At 39.0% G+C, this 18934-nt stretch overlaps 1 long non-coding RNA gene across 2 annotated transcripts; it reads right to left on the bottom strand.

The window, feature by feature from the left end:
• Positions 1–1440: 1440 nt before the first annotated feature.
• Positions 1441–18928, bottom strand: LOC112540357 (uncharacterized). Of its 2 annotated transcripts, XR_015794026.1 has the most exons (5): positions 18288–18928; positions 16144–16242; positions 13777–13899; positions 10658–10708; positions 1441–6101 (listed from the first exon to the last, which is right to left on the bottom strand). It is a non-coding gene; the product is annotated as an uncharacterized LOC112540357 (long non-coding RNA). The 2 variants fall into 2 exon arrangements; XR_003084442.2 differs by lacking the exon at positions 16144–16242 and having other exon boundaries at positions 1442–6101.
• Positions 18929–18934: the final 6 nt, after the last annotated feature.

Genomic DNA, 18934 nt, shown 5'->3' with positions numbered 1-18934 from the left:
TTTTAGATGGCAGAGAATGGGAGAGAACATTGCATTAAAGGAGAATGCTGTATGCCATACAGCTTGCCTTGTGCTCCCAAAGCAAGCCTTCTGCCTTGTAGACATTATTGTTTCCATGGTCAGTATGGAAGGACACAAGTGCCCACCCTTTTAGCTTTTATACATCAAATGGAGTGTTCTTGTTCTTAGTTTCAGGAAGCAAAATATCTTGGCCAACTCCAGCATTAGATTCAATTGAGATGCTAAAAACTGAACTTTGGACCTTATACATGTGGGAAGAGAAGCCCAGCATCTCATACAAAAGACTGAGTACAAGGCTCTAGATACCGCTTCCAGATTCTGCCTTACCAGATTCTGAAATACATGAAGTAATAAACATAACATCTAAGGATCTATCACTGATATAATAAGCCCAACAAGCCCCAGCATCTAAAATCACTTAATTGCAATACTTTCGCGAAGGTTTGGGTTCTCTTTTACAGAACTTGGCACCTAGTGTTCATAGTTTATATAGCATATAGAACATGTTTGTTTTATAGATGAAGAGTTGGTGTTGAGAGATAGTAATAGTTCAAAAAGCACATAGCAACTTTATGGCAAAGTACAGAATCTGAATGGAGAGTTTCAAATTCAAGTTAACATTCTAGCATTATAGTGGAGGACTGGGTAGGAGAAGATAAAGTATATGAAGTAAAGAGGTATCCTAAGTACAAATTAACTTATGATACCTCTTCAATTCATATTTAAATTTCATAGTAAATAAAATTGTAAAAATATGTGTATTTAATAGAAAAATATGCCATATATGGAATAGTGTGTTGTAGCAAGCTTGTAAAATCAGCTTGCTAGGCTGATTTTAAATTTTCTGGAATTTTCTGAGCCAGTTGAGAGCAGAGCTGAGCCTTATGCCTACTGCACCAATCAGCTGTTCCATAGCTAGTGGCATGATGTGGCTGTGGCAATGGAGCTGGCAGAGCCAGTTCTTAAACATTTAGCAGTATACCACTGCATATATGCCAAATGGATTTTGACAGAATGCCATTGAAAGAAATGTTTTGACTGCAAACTACAGAGATAGGTAAAAGTAGAATCTTACATCTGAATGTGGTTAAAAAAAGTAGTTTTAGAAGCATATTGTACAAGTTGAAACCTTGCAAAACTGTTGTTTAAATAGGGACATCAATAAACAAATAAATTCTGTCTCCTTATTTCTATGGGTCCAGCACAGCCACAGCTTGTTGAATAACAGAACTGCAACTGAGCTTCATTTTACATGATTCAGTCCAGCTAGATGGCAGCACTAACTAATCTTGGCTGTACTCAGAAAACTAAACAAGGTTGGACCTAGTCAGTACTTGGATGAGATACCACCAGGAATTTTCAAGGATGTTAGTCTAAGGAGTCAGAAAACACTACCTATAGTTGGCATCAGTCATAATTTATTTCCATATTGTCGCTAAGAAAATTATATGGATGTATCTATGAAGTCTGCAGAAGTCAAGCTCAACTCTAACAAGATAATCTTCTCCTTTGTTTCATGATCAGTATCTATCTAGTAATAATATCTTCTATACATTCGGGGGGGGAGAAGTATAAATATTTTAATCTAAACAGTGCTGGAGATGGAAAAAGAAAAATGTACAAACTGGAATGTGTATGTTTGCTCAGATGAGGTTGTTCCAGCAGTCACTTCTTTTGTTGTCTGGATGGGAGGTTCTGAATTAATTATTGCATTGGCTGAAAAGATTTAGACTATCCAAAATGAAATTGCATTGGTATCTTTGTTTCTTTGGCAAGATGATGTTTATGGCTAGCAGCCAAACTTCACTGAGTTCAAGAATATATCAAACAACATTAAACTCTTGGGTCTTAATATGAACCAATATTTATCACAGGAAAACTGCACAGACGGCAACTATAAGCTGACTTATTTTTTCAAGAATGAGTAAAAAATGAATGCAAGAACTCAAGAGCAACCAGGAATTATTTGGTGGGAAAGGTTGCTTTTATGAACTAAAAGCTTGCAGATTCAATTAAAATATGTGATTCCAGTACATAATTTTTTCATGTAATGTAAACAATTCTATATATATTTATTATATAAACTAATAAAAATATAAATGCATATAATAGTATTAAAGGATGAATTCAACCACAAAATTAAGATAGAAATACCAAAGGAAAAAAAGAGTGGGAAAGGCCTAGAAACAGTGCTATAACAAAATTTTGATTATTATTCTCAAAATTTTTCTTTGCCCCTTTATTGAAAAATGACTCATTCAATGTTGATAAGCAAGACATATCAGCAACCTATTACTGCAAATCAGACGTAGACTTCTTCTTCCAGCGGGCGCTGCATAATGATTCTTTTGGCCAACTTGCGGTATTCCACTGTTCTTTATAACTTGATAGATTCCAAATATGGAGATATAGTCAAGAAGAACACATGCATCCTTAAACCACAGCAATTGATCCAGAATCATATTCACAATACTGCTGATGTCAGGTCAAACATAATACAGTGGTACCTCAGGTTACGAACGCCTCTGTTAATGAACTTTTCGGGTTACGACCAGCTCTGGCCGGAAAAATTTACCTTGGTTTGCGAACTCCGCCTCGGGGTACAAACAGGATACGCGGCCATTTTCCCTCCCGTGACATGGTCCGCGGCCATTTTTCCGCCCGACACGTGGTCCACGGCCATTTTCTGCCCCTGACACGTGGTCCACGGCCATTTTTCTGCCCCTGACACGTGGTCCGTGGCCATTTTCCGCCCCTGACACGTGGTCGTAGGGAGGGGGACTCTCCCTCCAAGCAATAGCCGTCTCCCTGTCCTCCATGCCAGAACGGATTAACGGTAATTACATTGAACCTTATGGGGAAATTTCCTTCGGGTTGCGACCAATTCGGGGTGCGACCAGAGTCACGGAATGAATTAAGTTTGTAAACCGAGGTTCCACTGTAGTAACAAGCAAGAGGAAACCATATGGATTACTGTTCCAACTCGTTATGTCTCCAACAGCAGGGCAACTGTAATCAACCTTATTTAACATTATCTGAAGTGCCCATAAAATGTCTTGGGGCATCTGGATTAACTAAACCAAAGAAAAATATTTATGTTGAATATATTGCCAAGGAACATATTGAGATAAATCAAACTTGTATTTTTTTAATTCTACAAAAGTTTTGAAAACTATTTCCTGAGAGCTGAACTGATCCAAAGAAATGTTTGTCAGTATTAGCTTTTATTTTCTCTCTGATCTTAAGAAGAACAGTTACCATATTTTTCCCAGCAGTTGCCAACACTGTTGCTGTAGTGAAGGACAAAGGCACTGGAATATTCTTGGGCACCACCTTGACAAATAACTCCCTGATAATCAAAATACTGTGTAATCATCTGTTCCTGGCTCTGATAATAGCAGTTAACACAGCAAATAAATAATTACAGAATTTAAATTGCAGAAGGATGCCAGAGACAGCTATTAGCCATCTGACTATAGTACCATCTTAACCAAATATAACAGACCCTTCCCAGATGCCTCACCAAGAGATAAAAAGATATATCTCCTTCTGGACTGGGTAACTGGTTAAAGGGAAAAAAGAAGCAAAGAGAAAAGATAAATGAACAGTTTTAACAAGAAAAATATATTGTGTTATAAACTTCAATCTTGGGAAATGTGCTATTTAACCTTCATGATTTTTTTAAAAAAATACTGTTTGCATGAGCATACAACTGCCAAATTTGGAGACAATACAAGATAATTTTGAATGGTAAAAATGTGAGCAGACTGTAAAGAATTCTCTCTTTAAGCAAATGGATAATGAAATGGACATATGCCTGCATTTCAGGATAAAAAAATGTTAACAGAGATTTATGTTGGTGCCAGTATTTTCACATATGAATAATTATGATTTGAATATGTATTTCATTTCATATAAAAGTAATATAATGGTTTACAAACTTAGAATAAAATACAGATAACAAATATTAAAGCCAATGTTGCAGAACAGTATCCAGCAATGATCAATGGAATGCCATCAGCAGAAACCTGGGTGAAAAGCTAAGCCAAATGCATCCCCAGGTAAATAGTTCCATAACAAAGACACTATAATTAAGAAAAGCCTGACTCAGTAAATTATCCTCCAGGTATTACTCACTGATAACACCATAAGCAGGGCTTCCTCAAAGATCTTAAAATTCAAGCTAATGCATCTGAGAGACATTCTAGCAAATACTTGAGCCCAAGCCTGTGTGTGTGTGTGTGTGCACGCGTGCACCTTCGAGTCAGTGTTGATTTCTGGTGACTAACTGGACAAGTCCCTACAGTTTTCTTGGCAAGGTTTTTCAGAAGGGGTTTACCATTGCCTCCTTCCTAGGGCTGAGAGCGAATGACTGGCCCAAGGCCACCCAGCTGCTTTGTGCCTAAGGAGGCACTAGAACTCACAGTCTCCTGGTTTCTAGCCTGATGCCTTAACCATTACACTGAACTGGTTCTAGGGTCATTTGGGGTCTAATAAATCATTAACACTTTGACATGAGCTCAGGAGCAAATACCTTGTGAAGATCAGATAGCACAGTCATGCTTTCTAAAGATTTGTCCTCTAAAAAAGGGCCTACTAGTTCAGTCTGCCCCAGGCACTCTATGGACTCTGCTGGGTTCCAGAAGGAACTTGGGGTTTTCCCTGAGCATCTGATGGGCAGTTTGGCCAAGGTCTTAGTTGCAGTCTGGAAAATGCTGGTGGCAGAGGCTTTGAACCATAGTGCCCCTGTGTGGTTTATCCCTGTGCACTGATCCCATGATGCCCCTTGGTTTTCCAAGAAGCTCAGGAGATGAAGTATTAAAAGAAATATCTAATGAGTTGTTGGAAGAAGACAAAGAACAAAGCTGATTGAATGTGAGAAAGAGTCCGTGTTCAGGGTTAAATTGTGACAATAAGAGCAGCAAAGTATCATTGTTTCTCTGCCCTTACTGTGTCCACTAATAGCTATCTAGCAGCCTGTTCAGGATGACTCATTCCTTGTTTGAGAGGGACAACTCACAGGAATACATTCAGGGATTCTGCAAAAAATATTCTCGTTATCTGATGGATAAAGTCACTCAGATATACTTGGAATTGCACTCTGACTAAGCAAGTTCAGTTGAGGTAACTGGGGCAGTGTCTTATGGATTTATCCTATGGCTCCTGATTAAGTGGACAGAGTCCTTCAGATGGCAAGCTTGGCCACCTGTTTATTAGATCCATGTCTCTATTGGGTTGTTAAAGCTGCCCTGGAGGTAACATGTGGTTGGCTCCATGCAGTGGTGTCAGCCTCCTTGAAGGAGGGGATAGTTCCTCTAGTCTTAAAAGAGGTGGTAGTGTGCTCCTAACACAAGAGGCCATCACCAGACCCAAAAAATTTCATCCAGTCTTTAGGTCACTGAAAAATTGGTTGGGAAGCAACTTCAGAAGATCCTAGAGGAAACAGATTATCTGGATCTATTTCAGCCAGTTTTCAGAACAGGGTAGACCATAGCATTGATTGCACTTGTTGATGACCTTTGGAGGGGCCAGGATGGGAACAGTGTGTATACATCCTGATGCTTCTTGATCTCTCAGCAACTATCAATCACAGTATCCTTCTGGAATGACTGTAGGGATTGGGAGTGGGAGTACTATGTTATGGTGGGTCTCCTCTTTTCTCAGTAATCAATTCCAGTCAGTACTGAAAGGGAAAGAAGTCAAGCCCACAGCCCCACACTTGTAATGTACCTCAGGGCTCCACACTTTCACCCCTCCTGTTTAACAACAACCTGAAACAACTGAGTGAAATCATCCATTGGTTTGGAGTTTGGTATTATTAGTATGTTGATCATACCCATTTGTACATCTCAACCCCAGGCTATCCAAGTGATGCTGTCCATGTCCTATCCAAGGGTCTGGAAGCTGTGTGGGTCTGGATGGGGAGAGACTGACTCAGACTCGATCCTGATAAGACTGAGTAGCTGTGGGTATCTGGGCTTCCTGGTCCTGGGGACTTTCCATCTCTAGTCTTGGATGGAGTAGCACTTTACTACTCAAGACTGGTGCAGAGTCTGGACGTCGTCTTGAACTCAGAGCTCCTGTTGAAAGAGCAGGTGGCAGCTATAACCAAGAGGATCTTTGTTCAGATACATCTAGAGGGCCTGTTGTACCCATTCCTGGATTGAGAAGCCCTTCAGTCAATCACTCATGCCCTAGTCACCTCACAAATGGATTACTGTAATGCATGTGGCTGCCCTTGAAGGGCATTTGCAAGCTACAGCTGGTTCAGAATGCAGTGGCACAAGCAGTGATGGGTGGGTCAATGTGACCCCATCACTCCATGAGCTGCATTGGTTACTGGTTGGCTTCTGAGTGCAATTCAAGGTACAGTTATCATCTGTTTAGTCCTTCATGGCATATGGCCTGGTTATTTGAGGGACTGTCTGTCTCCAATTGTTTCTACCCATCTGGTGAGATTGGGCAGGGTGAGTGTGTTTGGGTCCCACTGACTGAGCACTGTCATCTAGCAGGACTCAAGAGGCAAGTCTTTTCTGTGATGGTTCCTGCCCTCTGGAATGATACTGCTCCAGAGATCAGGATGGCTCCCACCTGATGATATTTTACATGGTCATTAATTCTAATGGTCTTTCATATTTTTACTATAATAGTTTCATCTGGTAAATTCTGTTTTCTGTAAAATAAGTCCTGTAGACTTAGTAGAATATTAGAAAATTCTGATATTTGAGATATGTGCATCTCCTGAAAAAGAGAATACTAAGCAGACTATAGTTATTAAATATTACTATTCAAAAAGGTAACAGAATTTTTGTCATAAGGAAAGTGAGATGGACATATATTTGGCTCTGAAATTTTTAAGCAAACTTGATGCCAGAATTATAATTCCTATCAATGTATTTTGAGAAAACAATTTATCATCGTTCCCAAAAAGTTAATTTCATCAGGGCATTTGAAGATGGCACAATATTGTACCAGATTTATATTAATGTAGAGGATCTAATATTTACAAATATTTTATTTTTGTTGTCAACAGTCGCTTAGATATTCTGATTCTTGTTTAGTAATTTTTTCTCATACAAAATCTGAATCTGCTGATTGAAGGCTAAGTCAAACCCTTTAAAATGTATCCCTAAGCATACTCTGCAGGAGTAAGTCCACTGACTGCCGTGGGCATACTCCCAAATAAGTGTTTATAGTATTGCAAGCTGACTTGGAAATTCTAGACAAAGGGGATTAGAGAAATTCATGGAGGAAAGAGCTAGTATTATTGGCCTTGGAGTCAGTGTTACCTTAAAGTTTAGATCACATGCCTCCACATTCCAGTTGCTGGGGAACAACAGCAAGAGATGAGTATGACTCCATCACTGCTTGTGAGCACCCCAGAGGAATCTGGTTGGTCACTGTTGCAAACAAAATGCTACACAATGTGGGCTTTGGCCCAGCTGACCACTTCTTATGCCCCTAATAATTTGCACCACTGTTACAGTAAACCTCAATTCTACTGTTCAAGGAAAATATAGTTCATTTTCCTTAAATAATAATACACCATGAAACTAGATAACACTGGACTACTCTACATCACCATTATGCTTTCACTGCTAGATGACTATAACACTAGGTACCTTGCAAGGCTTACATAATTCAGCTGTTGCAACATGTAAACAAAGGCAAGTAAGACATTCAGAAAAATCATGTTTTTTTAAAACATAGAAATACTATACATTTCTACCTTTTGTTTTTGAAGAGACACACTATGTCCAGTTACAGCTATACCAAAAGCCTTTTTTTTAAAAATGGAGCAGGAAACATTTCTTAGCATGGATTTTTTTTTAAGCCTTCCAAAAGCTTCCTTTTCCAGACAGTATATATTTATCAGTATAATTTTAAAGCTACCAAGAAGCAGGAACAGGGTTTTCTTGCAAAACAAAAAAGGGTAGAAAAGTGGCCCCGTGTCTACAGAAGTGCTAGGGCCTAGCTTTGTTTGTTTAATGAAACTGGGGAATCAGGGATTGTAGTATATTTTAGGGGGACAAGGAACACCCCTTGTTCTCCCTTGAGGGTGCCTCATCTAATACTAGAGTGATGTTGTAAGGCAAATGATGGAGCTTAGCTTTGGTTTTCTGTCTGTTGGCTGGTTTCATAATGCTTTACAAAACAAATCTGATGGCAGGGGAAAGCAGAGTAGGTCTCATTTAACTCATTGAGTAAATATGCAGTGGCTAAGGCTCTTCAAATGGAGACCCTGATCCATCTGAATAAAATATGTATCATGGATCTTTGAATTATGTTATGACACAGGATGCATGTTTTTAATTCTAAAAATCCTGTTCTCAAAAGTATCTCAAATTTAGCCTGAGGGTTGTATATGTAAAACTAAACTTACTCAGCAATCACTTCCCAGCCTTCATCAAAGAGTTTTTAATTGTGAGAGTTTCATATTGCTAGTTTAAAAGACCTAGGAAGTGTATAAGCAAGCAGAAAGTGTGTTTGTGCATGTGAACATGTATGCACATGTTCAGAGGCATTCTAGACAGGTTATTTTAGACATCATATGCTGAGTTTGCTTGCTTTTTTTGAAAAATGCAGTTAGTTATTTAGTAAGAACTTCCTTTACCACTCTGTATTCTTTAGCCTTCAAATTCTCTGTGGTCACTTCATGGGCTGGGCCAGGAAACAATTTTGCAAGCATTTATATGGCTAGGAGTCATGTATGAGTCAACCATTTTTTGCACATTAAGAAAGATAATCTGCATCTCCTTTCAACCATCTCCATAATCTATAGCTATTCAACTGGGTTTTTATGATTATATATTTGTTAACAGAAACACATTATGAATCTATTTTTTTCCACACCCACTATATAAGATCAGAAGAGACTATTTTTCCAATTCTTTTTCTTGATAGTTTGCTTCTATTTCTGAAAAAGACGTATAAGAAGGGATGCTTAGTATAGATAGATGTTGTAATTAATACTTTTTCTTCTGCTAATAAAGTTTTGGGCAGAGAACGTGGAGAAACTTCCAATATTTTTATGATCAAAATCTGGGATTCAGGATAAGATAGAGATTTCATTCTTTTTCCTGCTAAATATCTGATGTTTCATTTTATCTGATCTTGTATCTTTCCCAATGTATGGTTTTTGTTACACTTTTAACTGTATTTTCATGTTTTTTAAATAATGTACTGATACCAAGCTGTTGCAAACTGTCTTAAATTCAGGATATGCTGATTAGGACTGGTGGAGGAATTCAGTAACCTTTGGAAGATCATATATTGCCCATCCCAACCCCCAGAACCACAAAATTTAGGTGTTATGAAAGGGCACACTTGAAGTCCAAATGTTTGCTTGTGAAAGCTATTTTGTCCCTGGTTTGTTTTTATAAATAACCCTTTAAAACTAAACCTTTAGCATTTTTTTTTCAGATTTCATTCTGGAACCCCATTCATATGTTACTTTTATTTCTTATCTTTTCTTGGAAGTAAATCCCACAATGTGCAATGGGTCTCACGTCACAATAAATGTATTCAGAGATAACAGTCAAAAGGCTAGGTAGCAATCTGTTCATATTTTGAAACTGGTCTTGCCATTTTTGTGCAATACAAACAACAAAGACCCTTGAAGACAAACACATTTATCCAATTTTCATGGATCACAGCCACTTTATCAGATAAACGCAATGTAGTCCTGAAAGAGGAGTAACAGATATCCAATTCCTGGGAGTGGGAAGAAGGGAAGGGGGGAAATGCTAAAAGAAGTTATTTAATAATATATTTCCTAGCCATTAAGGCAAAGCTCTGTTTTTGCTGTAACAGACTAATTTGGAAACTCAGGCAGTAAACAGACAATTATGTCCAAACATTTTGTTTGTTCTTATCACATGAGTAACATTAAATTGGGAATAGTCAATTATATATCAGAGACTTAAAGGGCATGCTGTTATAAATTAGAGATTAGCTTACTAGATCATGAATCATTACGATGATAATTGGAATTAGTGTTTATGATTTAATGTACCAGCTATGTCTAAGAAAAATGTCTAAAGTTCACTCTGTAATAGGGTTCTTAAATAGTGAGGAAAGGGAATTTCATATGGGAGGATGAAGTACTATCTCCTTCTTCATAATTAATAAATCAAAAGATTTAAGCGTCTCAGGTCTCCAAAGTAATGGTACTTGGTTTAGGAAGAGCCCATGACACAACACTGGGACTGTGGTCATAGCATGTGATCAGTGCAAACAAGAACATGAGAGAGTATATTATTACATCTATTTCCTAAACAGTTTGCTTAGGATTAGAAACACTTTTGTTATATGCATGTTTTTTTTAATAAATAACTTAACAATTTTCAATTATTCAAGTGCATTGCTCTTTTTTCCAAATGCTATAGCAGCAAAATCTGTGTTCATGATTTTGATGTTTGTCCAGGAAGCCATTCAAAACTGAAACATCTGTCCACTTCAAATGTTGGAAAAGTAAATTAATACTAGCTTTTAGGCTTAAAAATTATTCAAAAAATTGCTTTAGACCTTGTGCAAGTATAGCCTTTCTGCTATTCAATATACCAGCCTGACTTTTTTCAGGTACCTACATCACCCTGGAAAAATATTGTTTTAAGGAATCAACATATTAATGCACCTGATTAAACAGCTACAATCTTTTCCAGAGCAAAGGAGTTAAAATGATACCCTAAAAGAAGACAAAGAGAAAAGTCATGTTACTTATATCATAATACCACAAGCTACCAAAACAAATATATGCTGATTGGACCTAATGGCTGTGACAGAAAAACTTCCAATACATAACAAGTCTACTACCAATTAACCCTTCTTGCTCATCTATGCATATCTGAATAATATTGCAAAGGAAGGAAGCTCAAAAACCTGCAGACTCAAGTAGTCTTATCATGGGAAAAGACTGGGAAGATGAAGAATATTGCAAGTAAAGAACTGGCTATGCAAACGAGAAAGATTTGGTTTCAGGACCATGTTCTGAATTATTTGGCTAATGCCCTGCTGGCAGAGGATAGTTTGTAATTTGTGGACTAATGTTTTGGCTGAAACCTTTTAAAGCTAAGTTGATAAGAAGGGCTTCACAATGTGGGGACTGGAGATGAAAACACTGGTAAGATCTACAATAAAGACTTCTGTAGAAGGAAGAGGGAGTGTTAATATAATGGGGCCTATTAAAACACTCAGTGAACAATCAGAAAGAATTTGGCTCATAAAATTTGAAGGTCTTGGTTATTTGAAGTTGAAGGCCATTTATTCACTAATGCTCAGAATGTGGGAAAAAACAAGATGAAGCTGAACTCTAAGTACAAGAAAGCAAGTATGATTTCATAGATATAATGGAAGCATGAGTGGTTAACTCCCATAATTGGAATATAGCAACTGATGGATACAATTTACTGAAAAGGATCAGATACAATACAAAGGAAGGACTACTTGCACTGTATCAGAAATCCAAGTGAATTAGTTTGAATTTACAGTGAAACTGTAGAAAGCATTTGGGTTAAAAATGTGGAGGATTGGTTAAAAGCAGTACTGTTGTTTATGTCTGTCTTATTTGGTGGCAATATCTGGCTGACCTTGTCTAGATTTGCAAGCTAAGATAGTCAGGCTTGTTGAGTATTTGGATGGCAGACTCCAGGGAATACAAAGACTCTAGGCTAGATTGGTCAGAAGGCGGCATCGGAAATCATTTCCAGAATACTATCAAGGAAACATCATAGATGTGTCTATGAAGTCTTCAGAAGTTAAACTTGACTTAAAACAATTTTACTTCTACCTGTTAGTGTCCAGTATTGACTGCCCACTCAAGGAGTAAGTGTGGTTAATGCTTTCAAGAACAAATTGCATCTATTTCAAAGACGCATGAAACAACATCTATTGAGATACAACCATGACAAGCATGACCAACCCAAGAAATGTTTGCCTGCCTGCCTACCTGCCCGCCTTCTTTCCTTCCTTTAGTATATAAAATGCCTCATTCCAGAGACTCTAGGCAATGTATAAAATCAAAATACACTACAAAGCAACAATACAATAACAAACCATAATCAGTAACAAGCAATAATATAGCAAATCTTCCTCTTGCTGCTTAATCATTAAAGGCTTTTTAGAAAAGCCAGGTCTTAATTATTTTCTGGAAGAGTGGGGATCATTCTTGCCTCAGATTATAAACTGTTCCAAAGAAGGGTAACTCCTTTGACTTGTCTTCTTGACGGCTTTGTCTTTCAAAAGGTGGAGGAAAGCACAAGAGGATCAGCTATTCATGACCCAACACTAAACTCTAAATCTGCAGATTTCACAATACTGTACTAGGTGAAGTAGCTAATCCCATAGAAGTCAGAAATAAAATTCAAAACAATCTTGTTAGGTTAGGGAAATGAGCTGAAAATAATGTAATGAAATTTAACAGATATAAATCCAAAGTTCTTCACTTAGGAAACAAAAGTGAAATGCACTGAATAGGACAGGGGATACTTAATCTCATAATAGTACTTGTGGAATTGAGTTTGAAAATCTAAATGTGAGTTAGCAGAGTGATGTGACTATAAAATGCAAATGCATTTTAGGCTGTATCCGTTTTAATAGCTTATAAAAAGAATATTTTTCAATTTAATATTAGACTGCACCTCAAATATTCTGTCTAGTTTTGGGCCCCAGAGTTTGAATGAATTCAACTAACTGGAACACATGAAGAGAAAGGCAACAAGGATGACCAAAAGACTAGAAACAAAGTCCTATGATTAAAGGAACTGGGAACATTTAGCTTTAAGAAACCCCTAAGAAAAGGTTGGGATGGCAATTTGATGGCACTCTTCAATTACTTGAAAGATGCCGTATAAAGTAGCATTCTAGAGTGTAAGATGCAGAATAATGGATATAAGATTCAGGAAGGCAGAGTCCAACTGAATGGAAGCCAGTTACCAGTGAAGGGCTTTGCTTCACTGGATGTACTGAAGTGGAAGCTAGACAATCCTGCATTGGGAATATTTTGTTTTCCTGCACTGAGCAAGGAGATTGGGCTTTACAGTCTAAACGGCTCCTTGCAACTCTATGATTCCAAACCTTTGGGAATATAGATAGAGGAAGGCAAACCTATATTTAGTTCATTATTTAATCACCATAACATGAATGATTTGCATTGGAGTGGGCTATGTTCTGCAACAGGGGTGAGAAAACGTAGTGTTGAGGCTGCATTTCCCTGTACATAATCCATTCCTTGGAATAATCCATCTCCTGTTGGTGAAATGTAGGGCAGAAGCCAGTACCATAGTGGGTTAGGGCAGAGCTTCATGGGTGGGGCTGCCTGTAGACTGCTTTTGCCAGAGGTCTAAACAGATCACTTGCACAAAGCTTTTGTTCCAAAGTCAATTCCATAACATTACAAACCAATTGTGTACATAGATATAAGTTGAAAAAATGCTAGAACAGCCTGTGGAAATACTGTCGTTCTAAACTGCTAGTTTCTCTCAGACATGATTGTTTAAATGGATAGTTTTGCTACAAAAACACCACAGCAAGCTGAATATTCCCATTACTTATGTTAGCTTCAATTGATAGAATAGGAATTATAGGACAGAATCCTGAACTGTTAACACAGTGAATGCTTTGTTTCTGAGAAATCAACAGGTTTTTTTCCCCTTGCATAATGCCCAGTATGAGTTACAGAGGTAGTGAAAGCATGTATGCAAAAATTGCATCATTGCTTCATGTAGCATTAGAAATAAAAAAGTGGTCACCACTTACTTGATGTTACTTGTCCCTGCTGTCTTAGAGAGGGCTAATAATAAAGACAGTACTTGCTAGATAGCATTATTCTCTGCCTCGGGGAAAACTGAACAGCAACTGCCACCTACACAACTGGCAAATCTAGTGAGAAAGAAAAAAACAGAGGGCTGAGGAAGGCTGTATGCCAGTGTACAATAGGAAAAACATCTATCTTTGCTGGATTTCACACAACATGCTAAGTTTGTGTAAGCACGAATTGTTGAATAAACCACAATTGCCTGAGGTTTTACAATATAGTACACCAAAAACCATGATTGCCTGGGGTTTTATAATATGCTACACCAAAATTAATTAGAAACCACTATGATAACGTGAAATGTAAACTCAAAGGTTCTGTTCTCATATCACTTTAAGCCATTGGTTTAGCTTGGGCTTGTGTGAACCCAGCTAATTATATCATATGAACTGTGGTTATTTAATAAAGCAACCATGGCCTTCAGCCATTGTGTGAATGTGTGGGGGAAGGACACTTGTCTATGTGAGGAGGGATAGAGAATTCTTCAAACACTAATTTAGCACTGTTCTTCCCAAAAAGTTGCCCAATACAATTTTTAACCTTGTACTTAGAACTGTTCCTAGAAACTAGCTGCAAGTAATTAATCTTTCACATTAATGCTTTACTTTATTAAATTCTTATCTCATCTTTTCACAAAAAGTAGTGCTTAAATCAGATAATAATAATATAGAGAACTACAATGTAAGTAAAAGCAAAATTAAAATTAAACTGAACAGCTCAATTCTATGTGAACAAGGTAACATAAAAGCAAAGAAACTATATGAATAACAATTATTTTGCTTACTGGTAAAAGAAGAGTAGCCACCAAGAAGGTCTCTCACAATCCTGCCAAACGTACTTCCAATGATGATATAAAAGGACCTCTCCCAAGAATCTTAGAACCAGTAGACTATTATAAAGATTGCTGTCACTTAAACATCTTGACACTATTGTATTGTATATATGACTTCTTTTACCCTTTGTGTCTGGAAACAAGTGGCAGCAAGTGGAAATCTTGAATAGTATTTAAAAACCTCCAGTTGGTTTAAATAAAGACATTCCCTTAATATGGAGGTTGTAATAAAGGAGTTGTCTCTAACTCGCCCTGTCAACACGGTGATTTTTCTAGATGAGCTACAGTTTCCAAACAATTTTCAAAGCAGCTACACACAGATGATGTTACAGTTGTCCAAAGGAGATGTAAATAAAGTCCATATCACTGGGGCCAACCTTTGTCACCTTCATTTCTCTTCCAGCATTAAGCCCTTTCAGTTGGTGTTACGTTTCCAGAGTTACTTTTATACTGCCATATCCTCATCTGTATTGTTTAAAATAACTGAAAGTAATGAAGTATGTTGATTTTTTTGTTGTTGATTATCTGGCAGTTCCCCTGAATTTATCACTTTCCATCTCCTTCCCCTAAGTAAAATATAAAATTGCCCAGTAGCTGATCAGTTTCAATTATTCAAACTCTACTGACAGCTCTCTTCTTTAAGACTACAGATAGTCCTTGACTTATGACCATTTGTTCAGCAACTGTTCAAAGTTATGCAGCACTGAACAAAAGGTGGTTATGACCGGTCCTTAGAGTTTCGGCCATCCCAGCACCCCTGCGGTCACATGATCATGATCTGGGCACTTGGCAACCGGCTTGCAGTTACAACCACTTGCAGTTCCCTTTGCAACCTTCCCTGCTGGCTTTCGCAGAAAGTCAATGGGGAAGCCAGCAGGAAAGGTTGCAAGTCACTGGGGTAAGTCTCCCCCACCCGCACACCCCTTCTGTGCTTGCACTGCGTTGACCACTCACGCACCCCACGCACCTTCCCCAGCCTTGCTGTGCTTCCCATGCACTCTTGCACACCCCTGCACACCCTCCCAGAGCCTCAACACGCCTCCTGCATATCCTTGTGCAACCCCATGCACCCTTCCCAAGCCTTGCCACGCCTCCCTCACACCCCTGCGCACCTTCCCCCAGCCTCACCTCCCTCACACCCTCATGCACCCCCAACCCTCGCCTCCCTCGCACCCTCATGCACCCCCACCGACCCTCGCTGCACCTCCCTTGCACACCCCCGCGCACCCTCCCCAACCCTCCCCTCCCTTGCACTTCCCCACACATCCTCCCCAACCCTTGCCACACCTCCATTGCACTCTCATGGACCCCCGCGCACCCTCCATGAGCCTCCCCACACATCCCTCACACCCTCTCTCCAACCCTTGCCTTGTCTCCCTCCACTCTCGTGCACCCCTATGTATCTTACCCAACCCTCTTCGTGCCTGTCTCCCTCGCACCCCCTTGTGCCCTCCCCCATCCAAGAGCAGCCACTTACCTGCCCTGTCAGCCTGCTTGTCAACCACCTGGGACTTGCAACTTCTGGCTGGCTTCCCCACTGACTTGGTTCTGAGAAGCTCGCAGGAAATTGCCTTGCCTAATGACCATGGGATTCAGTTAGCGATGCCAACTGGAACGGCAGGGATTGCTAAGAGATGTGGTCATGCTTTATGATGGCATTGCTTAGCGATGGAAATTCTGGTCTCAATTGCCGTCATAAGTTGAGGATTACCTGTACAATATTTCCACCCTGGTGTCTCCATGTGTACTAATCTTCTCTTCTGGGATTGGCTAATGCAGCCTGACTGACAAAAAGTAACTAACAATTTCTCAGCTTCTTATCAGTAACAGTGGCCAAGAGAAGGCAGCAAAGCAAATGCTTGGCTTGTTTAGTTGTAAATAATTTTGCAAGTGAATATGCTGAAAGTGGAATTATATATTATCTGTTTTTTTAAATAAAGGTGAAAAAAATCTAAAGTGGCATTTTACACTGAGTTTTTTAATCAAATCCTGAAAACACACAGAAAACCTGGGTTATAACTGCAAACAAATAAAAAGTCATGCTTCTGTTAACATCGGCTAGCAGGACAATTATATAACAATCCAGAAACCCTAACTGGTTAAGAAAAAGCAAATATTAAATGCCCCATGTGGTAGAAGCTGCAAATTATTATTGTATGATTTAGTGATTCTACAGAGGGAACTATCCTATATCCTTGAAATGACTAATTAATAAAGCAGAGGGAAGAGAACAGAATTTGGCTCTTGAAAAAAAAGAGCAAAATTTAGATATGGTTAAGTAGTTCAGGTAAGCGGCACATCCTTTGTTCACACTATTAAATATTCCAATGGACACTGGAGAATGGGTCTTATAAACTGCTGAATAAGAATACTGAAAATCAGCATCTCTGACATGCACATCCTCTGCTTGGCAGAACTCCTATATAAACAAGTCATACAAAAGCCTAAACATGGAGGCTTTGAGGTGAAGGCAGAAACCCAGGAGCTATTGTGTTTGTTTTCACTAAGATAATAGAGTAGACCAGAAGAGGTTTATGACCAACCTTTATCCAGAATCTAAAAGCTATAGACCAAGCACTACCTTCAGTGAAAGGAAACCCAACTTCTAAGCAAATGGCAGCAGAAGGTACACATTTAGGCATACCAAGAATAGAATATAGAAAACTAGAGAGAACTTGTTCAACTATTGAACTAAATCCTAGATCCATAGTGGGATGCCACATACAACTAAGATACCACTTTGGCTTTAAACATCTGCAGAGCAGCTAAAACAAATTGTCCACCTTTAGCAAATAATAGTTTATCATATAAATTCTACAGGCAACTTGGGAAAGAGAAGATAGAAAAATGATTCTCAAATATTTGAATTGCCAGGTTTGTTTTATGAGCTGTCTTCTAATGACTCATTTCCATCTTTTTTTTTTTTTTAGAGAATATGTCCTTAGATTTACTTAAATTAATAGCTGAAAAATTGTTGAAACAATAGTCCTCAAATGCACACGGTACATGCTTCCAGCCTATCTTTGTTAGGGAAAGAATTGTGAAGTATTACCAGAACTGAAACTGGGGAAGAATTAGCTTACACCAAATAATGTAAATATAAATTAAACAAATTTGGGGCAAGAGTGAAGCAATCATTAACCCCTTTTATGATAAGTGTAATAAGATATGGTTAAATACAGGAGTCTTTTATCAAGGGAAGTACAATAGCACTAAATTAAGCTAAAGTGTTTCCCATAAGATGGAATCAAAGGCAGTCTTCCAACCCATGAAGTCTACGTATAAGCTTCCACTGGAAGAGGCCAAGAGGTTTTCTGTGTATCTCTGCTGCCATGTATTAATCATCCAGATTTGTGCAGCCCAGATAATCTGTAGCTTTGGGGTCATTGCAGAGAAAGCCTCCTGGCTCATGTTCCCTCAATTTTCCAAAGGAACTCTAAGCAGGACCTCTCTGAATGATCTCACCTGACATGCAGAATCATGTTGATTTGTTAAGCCATAAATCATTGATCACAAACTATAAAAAGGGAGGTTTTACCAACACAAAAGCCAACCCCCCCACCTTATGACTTAGTTTATTGACTATGCCAGGTCACTGACTGGTTATCCTCTAATACTTACTTGACAACCCATAGTTTCTTTCTTCTTGCTCATTTGTCCATCCAGCTAGATTTGAGTTCACTAAGTGGGAATTCCTCTCACCGTACAGCATGAGAAACATCCAGGGCGCCCATGGGAAAGTAGTCTTCTCAGGATGTGCTGATCTTTCGTCTTTCACCACCAGCCCTCAAAGCAACACCGAAATACAACACCGCCAATTTTCCAAAAAGTGGCACGGAACAACACGCGCTCCACAAAGAACCTACTCTTAGAGGAGCAAGCTCATCCTCTAATCCTCTGCATATGAAAACCGTCCTTGGGCAGTTCTGAATTTTTTGCCATGTCTACACCCGTCTTTCTTGGTATTTGCATCCCGGCACTCCAGCTTTAACAGCTTATTACTCGTTACTTGGCAAGGCCGCGCCTACTCGCAGGCAGCCGCCTAGCATTACTTCAATATTTCACGTGCGCAGACTGGCCGTTATGCTCGGTTATCCTCCCCTCGGTTTTAGTAAGTGAGAAGGCGGCTTAAGGGAAGGGCCGAGTCTAGACGGGGGAGGGGGGGACGCGCGCTCAAGCGCGCACTTGCAGCCGAGGCCAAAACCGGCGTTCGTTCTCCAGCGCATGCGCCCTTTCCTCCGGTTTTGCTTAGACTATTTGAACAGGAA

This window comes from Python bivittatus, unplaced genomic scaffold (assembly GCF_059951505.1).
Source record: "Python bivittatus isolate LINGU-HERP-01145 unplaced genomic scaffold, Pbiv_v1 ctg000840_np1212, whole genome shotgun sequence".
Lineage (NCBI taxonomy): Eukaryota > Metazoa > Chordata > Lepidosauria > Squamata > Pythonidae > Python > Python bivittatus.
The sequence above is the reverse complement of the archived record's forward strand: the minus strand, read 5'-3'. Positions and strand labels throughout refer to the sequence as shown.